General features: G+C 46.1%; 1 protein-coding gene across 4 annotated transcripts in view; it reads left to right on the top strand.

The window, feature by feature from the left end:
- Window positions 1-16,171, top strand: part of NR3C2 (nuclear receptor subfamily 3 group C member 2) — an 892,575-nt gene that overhangs the window by 206,320 nt on the left and 670,084 nt on the right. The gene's annotated exons all lie outside the window — the stretch shown is intronic.

The raw sequence follows: 16,171 nt of genomic DNA, 5'->3' as shown, positions 1-16,171 counted from the left end.
GGGGTCTCCACACTGATATGGCCTCTAGGTGAGCTGAGAGATTATGTGACAGCCAGCGGATAGGCCTACTAGATGCAGGGCTCTTATAAGAGCGTCCCTTACGATGATCAGTGTGAGCCTCACTTCCCAATCCTCAGTCCTCCTATATGACAGAGAAGACTATGCAATATAATTGAGGCTCCTGCTGATTAAAATGGGGGGTGGCCAGACCCTCATCTCCCTGAAAAGCTACAGGGATGTAGGTTGGGTTTCTCTTCAGTACTGCTTTAATAATTTGAAACTGACTTGGCAATCGGAACGGATGACGCCTAGCTGCCCAGAAGCCCAGCTCTGACTGACCTTCACAATACACACAACTTGTAACCCAACCTACACCAAAGCTAGCAGTACAGTACTTCGGAAAAACAATTGTATACAAAAATGCAAACACATATCCTTTAACGCATACACAACTGCATGCTGCATCAACATATTACAGCCATTAATGTTTTGTCACAGAAGTTTAATTAACTGAAATGAGCAGTGCTGAAAATATCATAAACAATAAACTGAAAATGCAAACTTAGCTGTACAATAAATGCAAAACAAAACCATCTAGCAAAAAGCTGCCCTCCCCATCTTCCACCCATGCTCCTCATTTCCTTCCCATCTCTACAACAGATAGATCCGCTTTTTTCTCTTATGGTTTATTGTCAGCACACCTCTGTGCCGAGGACACAGCAAACCCATGGTTTGACAGGCTGTTCTGTGGACTAGGTAGAAGCTCTGTATTTGAAGCTACTGTAGTTACCTTCTAGTTCTGGGATGCTTAATATTTGACAAAAAAGCAGTTTTGTATTCTAGTATGACACTTTGAAATTGGTAAAAGGTTCCAGTCTTTCATGCCATTGAGCTGGGTTTTTCCAAATTAATAATGCCCTTATTCCTTGATTGTCATTTCGAGTATTCTCATTTAACAGCTGGAATATATAGAATAAAAATAAACATATTTATCACAAAATACTGAATTGTTTCTTAGTACATGGTAGGTGATACTTCAACAGATCACTGAAGTGCCTTATTAATGCATGCAAACTGTTTACATTTAAATTTTATTTTTCCATGCGTTATGTTTGTAAAGCTAAGCCAGTTTTTAGAAATGTAGAATTTTAATTCCTGAAAGGACTGTTGAATGACATATCCAACCTGTTCATGTGCAATCTAGAATGAAAATAATTAAGTGTGGTTTATAAGTAATTTAAAAAACTAGTGTAGGAATTCTGCCTTTTCTGTATGGTCACCCCGTATTTTTCAGCTTTTGCTGGACCCTATATTTTTGTTTATGTTAGAATTCTGCACTTTAAACCTGATCACTATTGATAAAGTTCATGTGCTGTCCCTTTAAACATGGTCATTTGGCAAATTCGTAGTTGGTACATTCAGCTAACCTCTAAGTCCCTGTTACAAAAAGCACTCAGCGCATGTCAAATAAATGTCACTAATGAACTGTAGCACCTATTGTGCCATCCACCATAGAGGCAATGCAAACATGACTTCAGGCCTTACGGTGTAGTGTGACTGTAACAGTGTAAAACTGCAATTCCAGTAGGCGAGGCAGTATGATAATTTTCCCCAGGGCAGTTTTTCCGATTGGGGAAAGAGGTAATGAGCACCAGAAGTACATATGTTTCTTGATGCCCTGCAGTGCTATCTGGAGGCTCCCATAAAATATATCCCAAGGAGTGTTGTAAAGACGGACCCCTAAGTATTGAGTAGCTGTTCCCTGCCAGCGTAGAGAGGTAGCGCCTAAGTGTATGGACCAAGTTGGCTGGTTAGGGTGGAGGGGATGTTTCGGTGATTTGTCCCAATTGCCCCGGAGTCCGGCGGTTATTGCAAACTCCTCAAGTTTAGCGCATTAAGGTCTGAAGTGATGTCTTTTAAATAGATGAGGAGATAGTCGGCGTGCAGGAACACCGCTTGCGTCCTGTCCCCCAGGGGTATCTCCAGTCGTAAACGGATGGCTAGGGGCTTTATCCCAAGAGCAAAGAGCAATGGGGAAAGGGGACAGCCCTGTCTGGTTCCCTAATCACTGGGAACGAGGCAGAGACAAGGCGTCCCAACCGGACTTGGGAAGTCGGATTGGTGTAAAGGAGTCGAGTGTATGCAGGATGCCGGGGACCGATGCCAAATTGGCCAGGAAAAGGTAGCTCCATGTTAGGGAATCAAACGCCTTCTCCAAGTCTAATATCAGACAGGCTGCTCACAGTTAATTTCCTCGAACACGGTCTTGTGTGTGAAACATCCGATAAATATTCTGAGAGGTTCTGCGCCCTGGGACAAACCCATTTTGGTCTATATGAATGAGATCTGGAATTATTCACCATGGCAGTCTGCTATTATTTTTCCCAGTATTTTATAATATATTAGGTCGATATGATGAGGGTTGGGGCAGGGTTTTACATGGATTCAAGATTGAAACCAGGAGGGACTCCCGTATGGAGGGGGGAGCTCACCAGTAGTCAGCGCCACTTCGTACATGTCAATCAATTTGGGTGAAGAAAAGTGACTGTAATATATGAGTGATAAGCTGTCAAGTCCTGCAGTTTTGTTTTGGTATAGGTCCCTGATTGCCTGTATCACGCTTTCTGTGCCAATTTTAGTGTCCATAGCAGGCTTGCTTGTGGTGGGCTTCCGGGGTAGTGGGACGTCCTCAAGAAAGACTCAAAAGTGGTCTTCAATGAGGTCAGGTGGGGCCTGGTATAGTGTGGAATAAAACGTGTAAAATGCCCTCTTGGGAGTAAACTGGGGCACCAGAAGGCGCAGTCAGTTTCATAATGGAGGCTGGGTTGGGGTCCTGTCTTGCGAGCCAGGTTAAAAGTCGGCCAGACCTGTCCCCCTCTCTGTGGACTTAAGCTTTATGAGCTGTAAAATTAAAGCAACGGAGGCGCTCCAAGAGTTGTGCATAGTTCCTCTTCGCTGCCGCTAACTGTGGGACCTGTCCCAGGTCTTGACCTACCACCTTACTCTATTGTGCAAAGCGCTTCTCAGTGGCTTGTATTTCGCCATCCAGAGTCCTCAGACCCCTCCCACCTGCTGTATGCAAAAGCCATGCATCACAGTTTCAAATGCATCCTATTCTACCGCCCTTGATGAGGTGGTGTTATGGTTCTCCGCAAAGTAATGATGCATATGGTCGCCGTCTTCCTTTCTGAAAACTGGGTCATCAAGGCAGTCGCGTAGAAACCTTTGATTTTGGAGACACCAGACGAAAGTCTATATAGTATGCGTTGTGGTCTGAAATCACACGCACTAGGTAGTAAGAGCAATGTATAAAGGGCGCTAAGGAAGTCACACATGAGAAGTGGTCAAGTTGCATGTGGAGCCTATGGGGTACGGAGTTGAAGGAATAGAGTTTGTGGGTCGGATGATGGAGCTGCCAGACGTCCACCAGGGGCCATTGTTGTAGCCAGCTGCATAAGCGCACTGTTTGTGCATGAGGAGGGAGCCTGGGAAGTGGAGGGTAGGACCGGTCTATATAGAGATCTAGAGTGTTACACAAAGGGGGGGTTTGAACCCATGCAGTCACAGGGACCTGGGCGCTATGTGATACATGTACATAGGGGGTCCCCGCAAGAAAGTTTTTACTTGTAAGTACTAGATAGAGATCTAGAGCACAATTGTAATCCCTGCCAAGTATCCAGGGGAATGCAGTTTCATGAGCGAGAATGAAGGAGAGGGTGTCCCAAAAGGTGGCCTGGCCCGAGTTAGGGCCGTAAAAACTGCCAAGGAGCGCTGCCGTCTAGGCGTCCCTCCAGCAGAACATAGCGACCATCGGCATCGATGGTGGCGTTCAGGATCTGGTAAGGGACCCCGGGCCTGACCCAGATTAGAGCGGCACGAGATACACCAAATAGTATTTGCGTAAACATGGCCTCTCAAATGCTTGTGTAAGCGTTCTACCTCATCTTTATTGGTGTGGGCCTCCTGAATGAGGCCCACATGCGCATGCTGCCTTTTGACATAGGAATATACCTCGTATCTCTTTCGGACAGTGTGCATGCCTCAGACATTCAGTGTAAGTAGGTGTAGTGTGACTAGAGGAGACTGAATTATGAATTTGTTACATGGGGTCCTTCGGAAGGGAGGAGCCTCGGCATAGTGTGCGGTTACTGTAATCCCTCACATGGTGCGCATGTGGGGTGGTGCTGAGAATCTGCCATTTTGTGGAGGAAGTACAGGGAGAGGGCCGAGTAGGGAATGAGATTCAAGCGGGTAAGTAGAACATGGAAGGCCTACTTTAACTAGGGTACGCCCAAACAATGCCATGTATGCAAATCTAAGAAAGTGGGGGGTGAGCAACTGTGGAGGTGTGGTGCCAAGAGCGCTTGTGCCCTTATAGACGAATCATGAAGGCCTGTGGGGCTCACTGTTGCCACCACTAGAGGATGTGGGGGGTGGTAGATTATCAAATGGCAGGAAGAGTGCGCGTTGTCTGCGTTGGATATGTGAGTTGTAGCGCACAACCAGAAGGCTCATCTAAGGGGGCCCCGAAAAGATCAGTGAATCGAAGTTGAAGGGAGGAAGCGACAGTGAAACAGTACTGTAGTCTTAGTAGTCGCAGTGTAATAAGCAGAAGACTGCGCATGGGGAGAGGGTAAGAGCGGAAGGAAAGGCAGTGCAGCATTTGCAGGAACATGCGACATCGAGATATATTAACAGAACATATCAATAGGCAGCAGTGCATCTCAGTCATATAGGATCATCTGCTATTTTCAACTGTATCTCTATACGGTTCAGGGAGCTATGCTGTGAATCATTGTGGTGAAGAGGTGGGGGCCTTTTTTGTCATTAGTAGTAGCGTTGTTGTGTGCGATGTCCACTGTCGCCCGCAGGGCACTCCGCCTGTCTTCAATGATCTGTTCAAAATTTGGGGATTTATTTATTTATTTATTTTTGCTATTTTTAAAGCGCACAAATACCCCTAAGGGTGTCTCGGCGCTAGTGATCAGAGAACTCCATACTCTTTGAGGGTAGTTAGGCAGAGGAGAAAAGCCATGTCTTAAGGCTCTTTCGGAATTTGATGAGGGTTGGGGCAGTTTTGATATGCAGTGGGAGGATATTCCATAACTTGGCAGTGGCTGTAGTGAAGCACCTGTCTCCCCAAGTGGCTTTTTTTGTTCGAGGGACAGACAGCATGCAAGTAGTAGAGGATCGAAGAGTTCTGCGATGCTCCAGAGGATGAAGAGCTATTTTTAGGAACTTAGGCCCTGGATAATTAAGGGTCTTGTAGGCTATACAAAGAGCCTTGAATTTTATTCGTTTCCTAATTGGGAGCCAGTGGAGTTCTTTGAAGCGGTGGGATACTGATGTGAATTTGGGAATTGAAAGTAACATCCTTGCTGCCGCGTTTTGAACGGTCTGAAATTTGTTAAGGACTCCTTCCTGCGCATTAAGAAGCAGAGAGTTGCAGTAGTCCGTTTTAGAGAACACAAGAGTACTAATGAGAGAGGGATGGCGCCGTGGATGATCATTGGGTACTTCCAGTACAGGACCTGGTATGCTTCTTTTGGCTCGATTTAGGTAAAGATTGGGAGGGTCTGTTGTGGTCAGCCACTGCGAGCCATACTGTCGGTAGGCCCAGTCCTAGACCTCCTTTGGGTCAGTGAAGAGGAGGGTGGTATTGTTCGTAATGATCTTCAAGTGAGCTGGAAAGACGAGTGAGTGTTGGGCCCTCTGCTGGCGTAAACTGCGCGTAACTCCTAGAAAGGATGACTGTTGTAGCTAAACTGCTCTACTATAATCAGGGAAGAGCATGATCACTTTATGCTCCACCCTAAGTGGCCCCGCATGGCGCGCCGCCCTGAGGATGACGTCCCAGTTCTTGACGTGAAGAAGGTATGCAAGCATAGGTCTCAGAGGAGATCCCTGGAGGGGGTGGCGAGTAGGCACCCGTTCTGCTCTCTCCAGCGTAAAAATGGAGTGAGTTCCGAAGTTGGGGTAAAGGACTTGAACCAGGTCTCTAGGCATTGGATGGGGTCATGGTCTTCAATCCCCTCTGGCAGGCCCAACACATGAACATTGCAACTAAAGGATCTGCCCTCAAGATCTTCAGCTCCGTCTTCTAGTTGGTGGACCAGGTCCTGCAGTTCCCGGACGGTCCTTTGGATGTCCATCACAATCTGGTGCAGGGTGGAAAGTTGTTTCTCTCCGGACACCTTGACGGTGATCTTGGGATGATCATCGCAAAGGAAGCTAAAGTCAGTGGCTAGTGCATAGAACCGCATCTCTAATGTAACACATGAGTTCTCTACGACAACCAGCACTAGGTCCAATTTCTCTGTTGTGGGTGCTGGCTGGGCCTCACTAGATGGTGTCTGGGATGGCACTACATGGAGGCTCCAAATATTGGGTTTGGACTGGCATGGCCGCCCAGACTCTGCCCTTGCCGTATGACATCAAGGATGTTTGTTTCAGGGACATGTGGGTTTGCGAGAGGGTTGTAATGGGTTTTGGAGTCGTAGGGTCAAGTTGTATGTAGGGGCCCCAAAGTACCACCTCCGTAAGGCGGACACAGGCCTTGGCAGTTTGTGTGACTCAGGGAGTGGTGGAGAATCTCTCTTTTTTTTTGTAAAATCTGTTTATTGATTTTCAGATGAAGAACAAATGTAGGTAGTGACATACACAGTGTAACATCATGGTTGGCCCCATGAATAGGGGGTATACAAATCTATATGACATCGCAAAGCAGGTTCACATAACATCAAGGAAGTAATGCATAATGATGACATAAGGGTGTTGACAGCAATGCACATGTCCGAGAATGTCATATGCGAATGCAAGCATTACAAAACTGTGCATCAACAGATTAAAGTGGGGTACAACAAGGTTAGGATTAAAGAATAAAACATAATATAGGACTAACTAGTAATGGTACCCGCCGTTGTGCCCGCCTGCACTGAACACCCTATGTGAGCACGGCCCACTTTAGCGAGTAAATGGTGTAACTAAACAAGATTAACCGCTGACTAATTGTGTGAGGGACCAGTAGTGATGTTGTGGATGATGGGCCCTGGATCTGTGGGATGAATGGGTACCATAAATGTATGACATCTCAATGGCCGGCTCCCTAACTAGAGGTGAACACCCCAAATCCATGCCACTGTCGCCCAGCAGGGCTTGTGGTGGCGAATCTCTCGTATCATTGCAAACGGTGTAGAATGGGGTGACAAGAAGACACTTCCCAAGGATGGGCAAGTGGCTGGTGGCGGAAAAGGTAAGTATGAAGGTGATTGATTGTTCAGTCCTGTGTCTTGTGGGCAACAGGGAGGCCTGAGGTCACAGAGGCGGTCAAGAGAGCCCGGGCTGCAAGAAGGGTAGCCAGCAGTGCTGGTTGACGAGTGGTAGCTCAGTTGAGTGTGAGGTCCAGGAGGGCCCGAGGCAATCACACATGGGGCCTGAAAATCAGGCCCTCAACCAGAGGCCCAGCTGAATGGAGTGGAGACTACCCCGTGCCTCCCACACTGCAGTCCCAGGTGTGGTCTACAACTGGCACAAGGGGCTGTCACCCCACTGGGTTAAGGCGGGTTCAGAGGCCCAGATGATAAGAGGGTGGTTGGGCCCCTGTGTGCGCCTCGATTATGTTGTCGGAGTGGAGGGGCTCACACTGGACTCTCCAACAAGAGGAGCAATAAAGGGGACGGCTGCCTAAGTTGAGGTTTGCAGTGTGCAGTGCATAGAGACCATGCAGATCCAGTGCCAGCAGGGGGAGCTTCCGTCTTGTATGCGCCCGATCTGAACGCTGAGGGCAGTGACCAGGGGGCTCTCGCGGGCAGGTGTCGGCAGCTGCAAGGATGCAGGTTGCTGGTAGGGGTCAAGAGGAGGCAGACCCAGTGTGGGGTGCACGCCGGCCGGTTCCCTGGGATGGTGACCCCCAACCAAGTACAGAGTCGAAACCCTCGTCACTCGTTCCGATACAACCCTCTGATGTGAGGGTCAGTGGACGCTGAGCAGCAGGGGAGGCCTGACAGACGAGAAAGTTGGCGCGGGGCTCGTGCCCTAAGTCCCATTGCCAGAGCTCACCTGCAATCTGCGGTTCACACTTGGGCCTCCGGCAGTCCCACACCACAGCCCCCGTCCCCAGGGTGCGTTTCCACGCAGGGAGTAGTGGCATGGCACCACATGACAGAGTTGCTCTGCAATCCCCATCGCCCCTGCCTCAGTCTTGGCCCAAGCAGCCCGGCTGCAGTTTGGTCCTGTTGTTCACAGCTTTTCTTGTTTAGTCCTCAGGGCCCATAAGAGGACAGCAGCGAAGTCTGCAAACAGTGGCAGGGGCCTTATGCAGTCCCCTGATGGCTGCCAAGCAGGGACCCAAAGCTGGATGAATGGTGATATGTGAGCTGGCTGACGGAGCTTCGGGGACTTACGTCCGCCATCTTGGCTGCCTCGGCCACGCGCCCTCCCTCCCCTACACACTATACTCTGTTTTTCTAATTCAGTTTAGGATGTTTTATGTGTTGCATTTCAACCTTATTACTCTTTTTGTTTTGGGTAAATACTTCACACTTTGCCTGTAAATTATGCATGTGCCGTAGCTTCCAGGGGTTCAGCTCAGGTTTATTTAGTGACTTTAGCTGTTCACCCTGACAAGGATAGTGATTATTACTTGAGATGGGTAGTTACCCTTCAATTAATACATAAAGTTTCTTAGAAATAGTACATAACCAATATTTCAATGCTAATCACAAGTCTTAAAACAACCTACTGTAATTCATATCACAAAATGCACCTTGATAGCATTTACTAATCATATAGATATGAGGTAAGTCTAATTGAGTTAGGTAGCTAGGCTCTTCATCCATGTTTTGAATTCTTAAAACAATCAGTGATGGTTCTAACAAGACCTTTGATCTTATCTGTATCAGTTAGCCTCCTAATGTAGCTTTTAGGGCCTCCCACCTAGTTAAAGGGGAGCAGTTGGATTAGGGATTATCATTAAGGAAGTTTCTTATCACACATCTTGTGTGTTCAATGTGTTCAAGGGACAATAACATTTAGTTGTTCGGTCTCCATGTTTCTTTTTTATTCCCAATTTCCAAGCCTGATAGTGGCAGGGTTACACAAGAATGATCTGAAACCAGTCTCGGTTCTATGGTTGTTTGGTTGATATTGTGTGCATGATCACCTGAGATCAATATGTAGTTGATACATGAGTACGTTGAGTGAGGGGGAGAAGAATGTATATTCTCTTTCTGAGGGCTGTTGCAGTCTCCATGAATATTTTAAGTTAAGTTTAGGTTCTAGGAGTTTTAGCATTTAAGGTATTATCCATCTCCCTACGATATCTACCTTGGACGATAGCACATTAATTTTGGAGGCATGAGAGATCAAGTTTATCACCCTGTTCTTTTTCCCTACCGCTTGAAAGCAAGCGACTTCTGTCTAGCCACTGTGTTTGAGAGAATGAGCTAATTGTTGATTGAGCCTGCATTCTTGTTAGAGAATTGCGATTCTCCTATTAACATGCCTAGAGAATCTAGATTTCATTAAAGACACGGAGGCTCACATTATGCAATGACTTTTAATTGCAGATCCAAGCCAGTCGCATCACAATATAAAGGTTCCAATAAGAACACTGAGAAGAAGTAATAGGCAGAACATAGCAACCATCAGCCTCTTTTAAATCAGGCGAAGAAAGGAGATGTAGTAGTATCCAGAAATATCGAAGTAGAAGATAAACGAAGAAATCAACCGGACGGACTCCTGGTGATGAAACATCCAACGTAAATTAGGCGGAAGGATTACCTGAAAGAAAGGAGACAATGACAATTGTATCCTAAAAGGGGTAATCATAAATAAACAAATCCTGAAAAGAATTGAATAGTTATAAACAACATATTAGTATAAGCATAAATACATCATAACATATTAAGTCATACTTAGAATAAAAATTATATATCCACACCCAAACAGGGAAGGGATGGGTGGGATAATGTGAGCCTCCGTGTCTTTAATGAAATCTAGATTCTCTAGGCATGTTAATAGGAGAATCGCAATTTCATTACAAGAGCGGAGGCTACATTATGCATGTTGGTAGCCATGTAAAACTACATTAGACATGTGATCAATAGGTTTACAATAGTGTCTTGCAAAGGTATTAGCATTAGACCAGTCGGCAGCTTTAAGGATATCATCCAGCTTACCTCCGGACCAAAGGGACTTACTTGCCATGGCGCCTCTAACGGAATGGGCCTGAAATTTAGATATATCAATACCAGCTAGGGACATAGTAGATTTAACCCATCTAGCAATCGAGGTGGAAGAGACAGCCTTATGAGGTTTAATAAAGGAGATGAGGAGCTGATTCTCATTAAGGGGACGAAGGTTAGACATTGTCCTATCATAAGCCTTCATACATTCAACAACACAAAGTTTTGGGGAAGGATCAAAACTGGGATAGAAAATTGAATCAGACATGGTCTTAGTTCTTCTAAAGATTTCAAATTTAACTCCAAATAAGTTATAAGATCTATTAGAGATCTCTAGAGCCTTAACATCTGAAACTCTACGGCAGGAGATGAGGCAAAGAAGAGTTGCGAGTTTAAAAGAAAGCAGTTTTCTGTTCAAAAGAGAATTCTCTGGCCAGGAAGTGAAAAGATCTAGAATTAAATTTACATCCCAGAGAGAGTCATATTTTGGTCTTGGGGGTCTTTTAATGCGAATGCTCTTCATCACCCTACAAACAATAACATTTTTGCCGATAGACTTGCCGTTAATAAGGGCATGACCAGCAGAGATCGCCGATCTATAACAGTTTATTGATCTATAACTCAATCCTTTGTCGAAGAGTTCAGCGAGGAAATTCACTATATCAACAATAGGTGCTTGAGTGGGATCCAAGTCCCTCTCCAAGCACCAACAAAACCAGCATTTCCAGATATTGTTGTATCTGTAGTGAGTCCCTGGTGCCCATGACTCTCTGAGGAGAGAAGAAGCTGATGACGAAAGTCCTGAGACTTCGTTAGATCTCCTGACACTCTCCAGGCAAGAAGGTTCAAACTCCCTGATAGGGTCATTAGGTGAGGATCTCCGTTGACGTCCGTAAGGAGATCTTTCAGGGAAGGAATGAGAAATGGGATTTCGAAGGTCAGTTCCAGAGCAGTGGGGAACCACGCCTGTGATGGCCAGAAAGGAGTTACTAGGACTAGGGAACTTCTGTCCTGTCTCACCTTCTGTAGGACTCTCTGGATCATTGCGAATGGGGGAAAAGCATAAGCATTGATCCCTGACCAGGGTTGGAGGAATGCGTTCACTGCTTGTGCGCCGGGATCCGGCATCCAGCTGAAGTAACGCTCTATTTGAAAGGTGAGACGGCTCGCGAATAGGTCTATCTCGAATGGACCCCAGTAGGAATTTAGTGAGTCGAAGACAGCGACGTTCAGTTTCCAATCGCTGTAGTCTGAAAGGAATCTGGAATTCCAGTCGGCAGAAATGTTCGACTTCCCTGGGTAGTATTCCGCTCTGAGAGCGATTTTGTGTTCTAAACAGAACATCCAAAGTTTCCTTGCTAGGTTCGAGAGGTCGGCAGACTTGGTACCTCCCAAGCGATTGATGTAGGCTACTGCTGAAATATTGTCCATTTTCAGGACAACCGAACTCCCTTGAATTGAGTGCTTGAAACTCATAAGGGCGTATAGACCGGCAGTTAGTTCCAGGAAATTGATGTGGTGAGATGACTCCTCCTGAGACCAGATACCACCCGTATCCTGGTCTAGGAAGCAAGCACCCCAGCCATGGAGGGAAGCGTCTGATTCCAGGACAAAATCCGGTTCTGAACCGAAAATTGCTTTCCCATTCCAAGCTTCTAGGTTCTCTAACCACCAGTTCAGTTCTACTTTGGCCTCTAAATCTAAGGAGATTCGGTCTTCGTACCAGAGACCGGATCTCAGCGCCCTTCCTTTTATCCTTTGCAGGGCCCGGTAATTCAGGGGGCCTGGGAAAATCGCTTGGATGGAGGATGATAAGAGACCTAGGAGTCTCGCCAGTTCCCTTAAGGGAATGTCCTCCTGCCTCAGGACATGACGAATCTCCTTCTTGATCTTCGAGATCTTTGAAGGAGGCAAAAGGAGGAGGCATTTGGAAGTGTTTAGAGTGAAACCCAGAAACTCCAGAGATTTCGAGGGGGTTAGAATAGACTTCTCTTTGTTGACGATGAAGCCTAGACTTTCTAACAGATTCATAGTCGTTTCCAGGTCTATAAGGATTTGGGGTAAGTCTTGAGACAAAATCAGAATGTCGTCGAGGTAAATGATAAGTCGAATTCCTCGTTCTCTTAGGAAAGAGGCTACTGCTCTCATTACCTTGGTAAAGCACCAAGGGGCGGAGGAGAGCCCGAAGGGGAGAGCCTTGAACTGATAGAGATGATTTTTCCAGAGAAACTGTAGGTAAGGTTGGTGTATTTCCGCCATCGGGATAGTGAAGTAGGCATCCTTCAGGTCTAGTTTTACTAGCCAGTCTTCTTTTTGGAGGAGGTCTCTTAGGAGATGTATTCCTTCCATTTTGAAGTGCCTGTAGACCAGGAATTTGTTGAGACTCTTCAAATTTATAACCGGTCTCCAACCTTTTCCTTTTTTCTCTACAAGGAACAGAGAGCTTACGAAGGTTAGAGAATCCAAGGGGACTTCTATTATCGCTCCTTTCTCCAGCATAGAGTGGATCTCTTCCTCGACTATTTTTTCTTTTTCTAAAGAAAAAGGAATATCTCTTGGTAGAGAGGTTTGAATAGGAGTTTGAGTGAAGTCTATCATAAAGCCTGTTACTGTGGAAAGGACCCAAGGGTCTTGAGTTATTTCTTCCCATTTTTTTGAAAAAAGGTTGAGTCTCCCTCCCACCTTTGGAGGGGTAGATGGGGAAGGTGAAGGCTGGAGACTTACTTGGAGGGTTTGACGCGAAGGAAGCTCGTGATCTAGCACCTCTGGCTCTGTTTCCTCTTCCGCGGTAGAAGCCGTTGTTATAATTATTTTGTTGGGTGCCTTTGAGGTAACACTCCTCGGCGGAGTCAAGAATCCTGCTTAGTGGGCCCAGTACGTCCAGCAGGCGATCCTGGCATCCTTTAAAGGCTTTCTCAAGACCCTTTCTGGGGTCGCGCCCTAGTCTAAAGAGATATTTAATTAGCTCAGGATCCATGTTAGGGGCATAGCATGCCTTTTCTTCGATTGAGGGTCTAGAGCACTCGGCTCTAAGGATATTTCTTGTCCCTCTTTCGAGAGGGAAACGGATCCATTTTTTGATAAATTTAGATACGTGTTCCTGTGGAGACCATAGAGTGGAACGGGGATGCTTTAGGTTTAGGGGGGAGAACATCTCTTCTCCCAGAGGGTTTAAAATAGAATCTTTAGATGTAGAGGGGAGTTCGTCCTCCTCATCGAAAAGGTCAACATCCCCGTCATCTAGGTCCAGGACGTATTCGTCTGGATCCATGTCATCGTCATCATCAGAGCCATCTCTGTAGTATTGAGCACTTTGGGGTAGTGAGCCGCTAAGGGCGTCCAAGGTATTTGGGCCGCAAGGGGCACCCGAAGAAAGTGAGTCATAGAAGACATCTCTATTATTTGAGGTGTAAGGACCTCCCAAGGATTTTGTGGTGCTAAGACCACCAACAATATCAGAGGTGCTAGGACCTCCCGTGCTCACCTGCATTCCCATAGGAATGTTATTATTTTTCTTGGTGCGTTTTGCTCCCGCTTTGAACGTATCGGGTAGCTCTTGGGAATTAAGAGGTCTTTTATAGGGGGGGAGATTGGCGAAGGTCTCCCTTAAACAGGACTTCATCTCTTTTTGGATCATGGATCGAAAATCCTCCCTATTAAAGGAAGGGGTTGTAGCATTATTGCCCTCATAGTCTGAGTCAGAGGCATTATCCATCTCAATTTATTGTAATAACCCTCTTTTTTTTTTTTTTATGTAAAAATGCTATATGGTGATATGGGCGTAGGAATAGATTCAGTGCTGTTTGTAACGACGCTCTAGGTCGCGATGCCGAGGTGCCTCCAACAGCTGAGAGACAACTGCCGCTCGGTAGAGTTGAGGAAAGTCCCTCGGCGAGACACTCACGAAGCGTGAGACTCGCCTAGGTACTTTCCTCTAAGGCGCGTCACGCGTCATGTTTTGGGAAAGGGCTCTGCGTAGTGAGGAGGCGGGCGGCCAGGACGGGTATGCGGCGCTCCGTTTGGTTTCAGGTGAGTGCCCCAGCGTCATTTCAGCGCCTCAGGCTATGCGCGCATGTCGGGGGGGGGGGGAAACGGCAGGCGCGCGGCCTCCTGCCATCGAGGGAAGCGCTGAGCACCTTGCGTGGTGCGAGCGTCCCTAAATAATATTACAACGAGGCATGGTCACGGGGGAGCCCAAGTATGGAGAATAACGAGGTATAATCGCGGGGAAGTCCAAATACGAGGAATAAAGTTAAACGCAGGGGAGTAAGCGTTCAGCGCGATACCCTAGCCTAATATTCTTAAGGGTAGAGCGAGTCAATGGTGTTAGGACGAGGGGTACAAGGAGGGGGGTGGATCTCCGTAAATTGCAGATCCGGGGAGGGTGGGGGGTAGAGATTGTCACAAGGACATAACCCGTGTTAATGAAAGACAAGGGAATGTTGGGTAATTAACTTGCCTTAAGCTAAAACCTCCCCAGATAAAAATCTAACATTCAGTTAATAGATAAAAACGTTATATTAGAGAGAATGAAGTGAGCTACTTATCTGCTTGGAGCCGCATTTAAAAGAGGCTGATGGTTGCTATGTTCTGCCTATTACTTCTTCTCAGTGTTCTTATTGGAACCTTTATATTGTGATGCGACTGGCTTGGATCTGCAATTAAAAGTCATTGCATAATGTAGCCTCCGCTCTTGTAATGAAATTATGGCTCTTTTGAATTTGCATTTATAGTCTAGAATGTTCTTTCTCTTGATTGGGTGGTTTCAACCTTTGGTGTCTAGTGATGTGACTTTTAGTGCTGGAGGGTTATGCGACATGTCTAGGTCTGGTTATCATATTTTGTTAAAGCGATAATTGGGTGTCATTAATACAAGGATACACTTGGCGCCCAAGAAATTTGGGTAATGTAAAAAGGAGCAGGTATATTATTCAGCTGTGCTAAAGGTGAGGAAAAACACCCTAGACCCTCCAATAAATCAACCCTGAGGTCTATTCCAAGTAACGCTTATCCTGCAAACGCATATATCAAAACCATGATGTAACAAGTAATCAAATGTAATAAAGAAAGAGAGTAGGATGTTTCTTGTTTTTCTTTGGTCTTTAATTTGAAACGCCCTGCCAACACGTGTTTTGTCCATAGGGGGAGACCCCACGACTTCTTCAAAGCTGTCAGGCTCTCTTGTTATAGATCAATGCCTTCTCCGCAGGTTTTAATTCTATCCTGGAGAAACGCCGGTCTACGTTACAGGGTCACTATACAAATTATGTTGCACTTACCAGAAGTTTTAAAAAAGCACACCAGACCAGCCGGGACAGAATTACAACCGGCGGAGAGGTCATTGATCTATAACAAGAGAACCTGACAGCCCTGAAGAAGTCGTGGGGTCTTTCATATTGATGAAACACGTGTTGGCTGGGCGACTCGGATTAAAAACCAAAGAAAAACTAGAAGTGACCTACTCTCTTTCTTTTATTATATTTGATTACTTGTTACATTATGGTTTTGATATCTTAGTTACATACCCTCTTCCTCCTCCCCATTTGTCATTGTCAAACATGGTGATTAGGGAAGTTGCAGCTTACGGCGAAAGTGTGTTTGCCATTGCTTACGCAATATCATATAAGTGTGTGAGCCTTTAGTTGATTCGTAGGTTTGTTAGTTCACCTCACAGGTGTAGTGCAGAATATTGCCCCAATGCAAGCTCACATTGATGGGCAGTATGATGCATGACAAATGCGTGGTCCTTTAATTGCTTTTTATTGGGTTATGGGCTGGTTGTTCTGATTCATGGGACAGGTGTATGTCCCTGTTTGTCCTTGGTTGTGTGTAGGTGGGTGTTTGGCTGTGTTCTACTTCACTCTCGATTTCAACTGCTAACTATCCTAAGACAGTGGTAGGTTTGTCACTTTCTCTTGTTTGTTGCTACCCCATTGCTGCCAAGCAGGGTTTTTACCATGTTAGTGGTGTTGATTAAGCTTGTTTTT

Source organism: Lissotriton vulgaris, chromosome 3_1, assembly GCF_964263255.1.
Source record: "Lissotriton vulgaris chromosome 3_1, aLisVul1.2, whole genome shotgun sequence".
NCBI classification, from domain to species: Eukaryota; Metazoa; Chordata; class Amphibia; order Caudata; family Salamandridae; genus Lissotriton; species Lissotriton vulgaris.
This window is presented reverse-complemented; position numbering and strand designations above follow the sequence as displayed.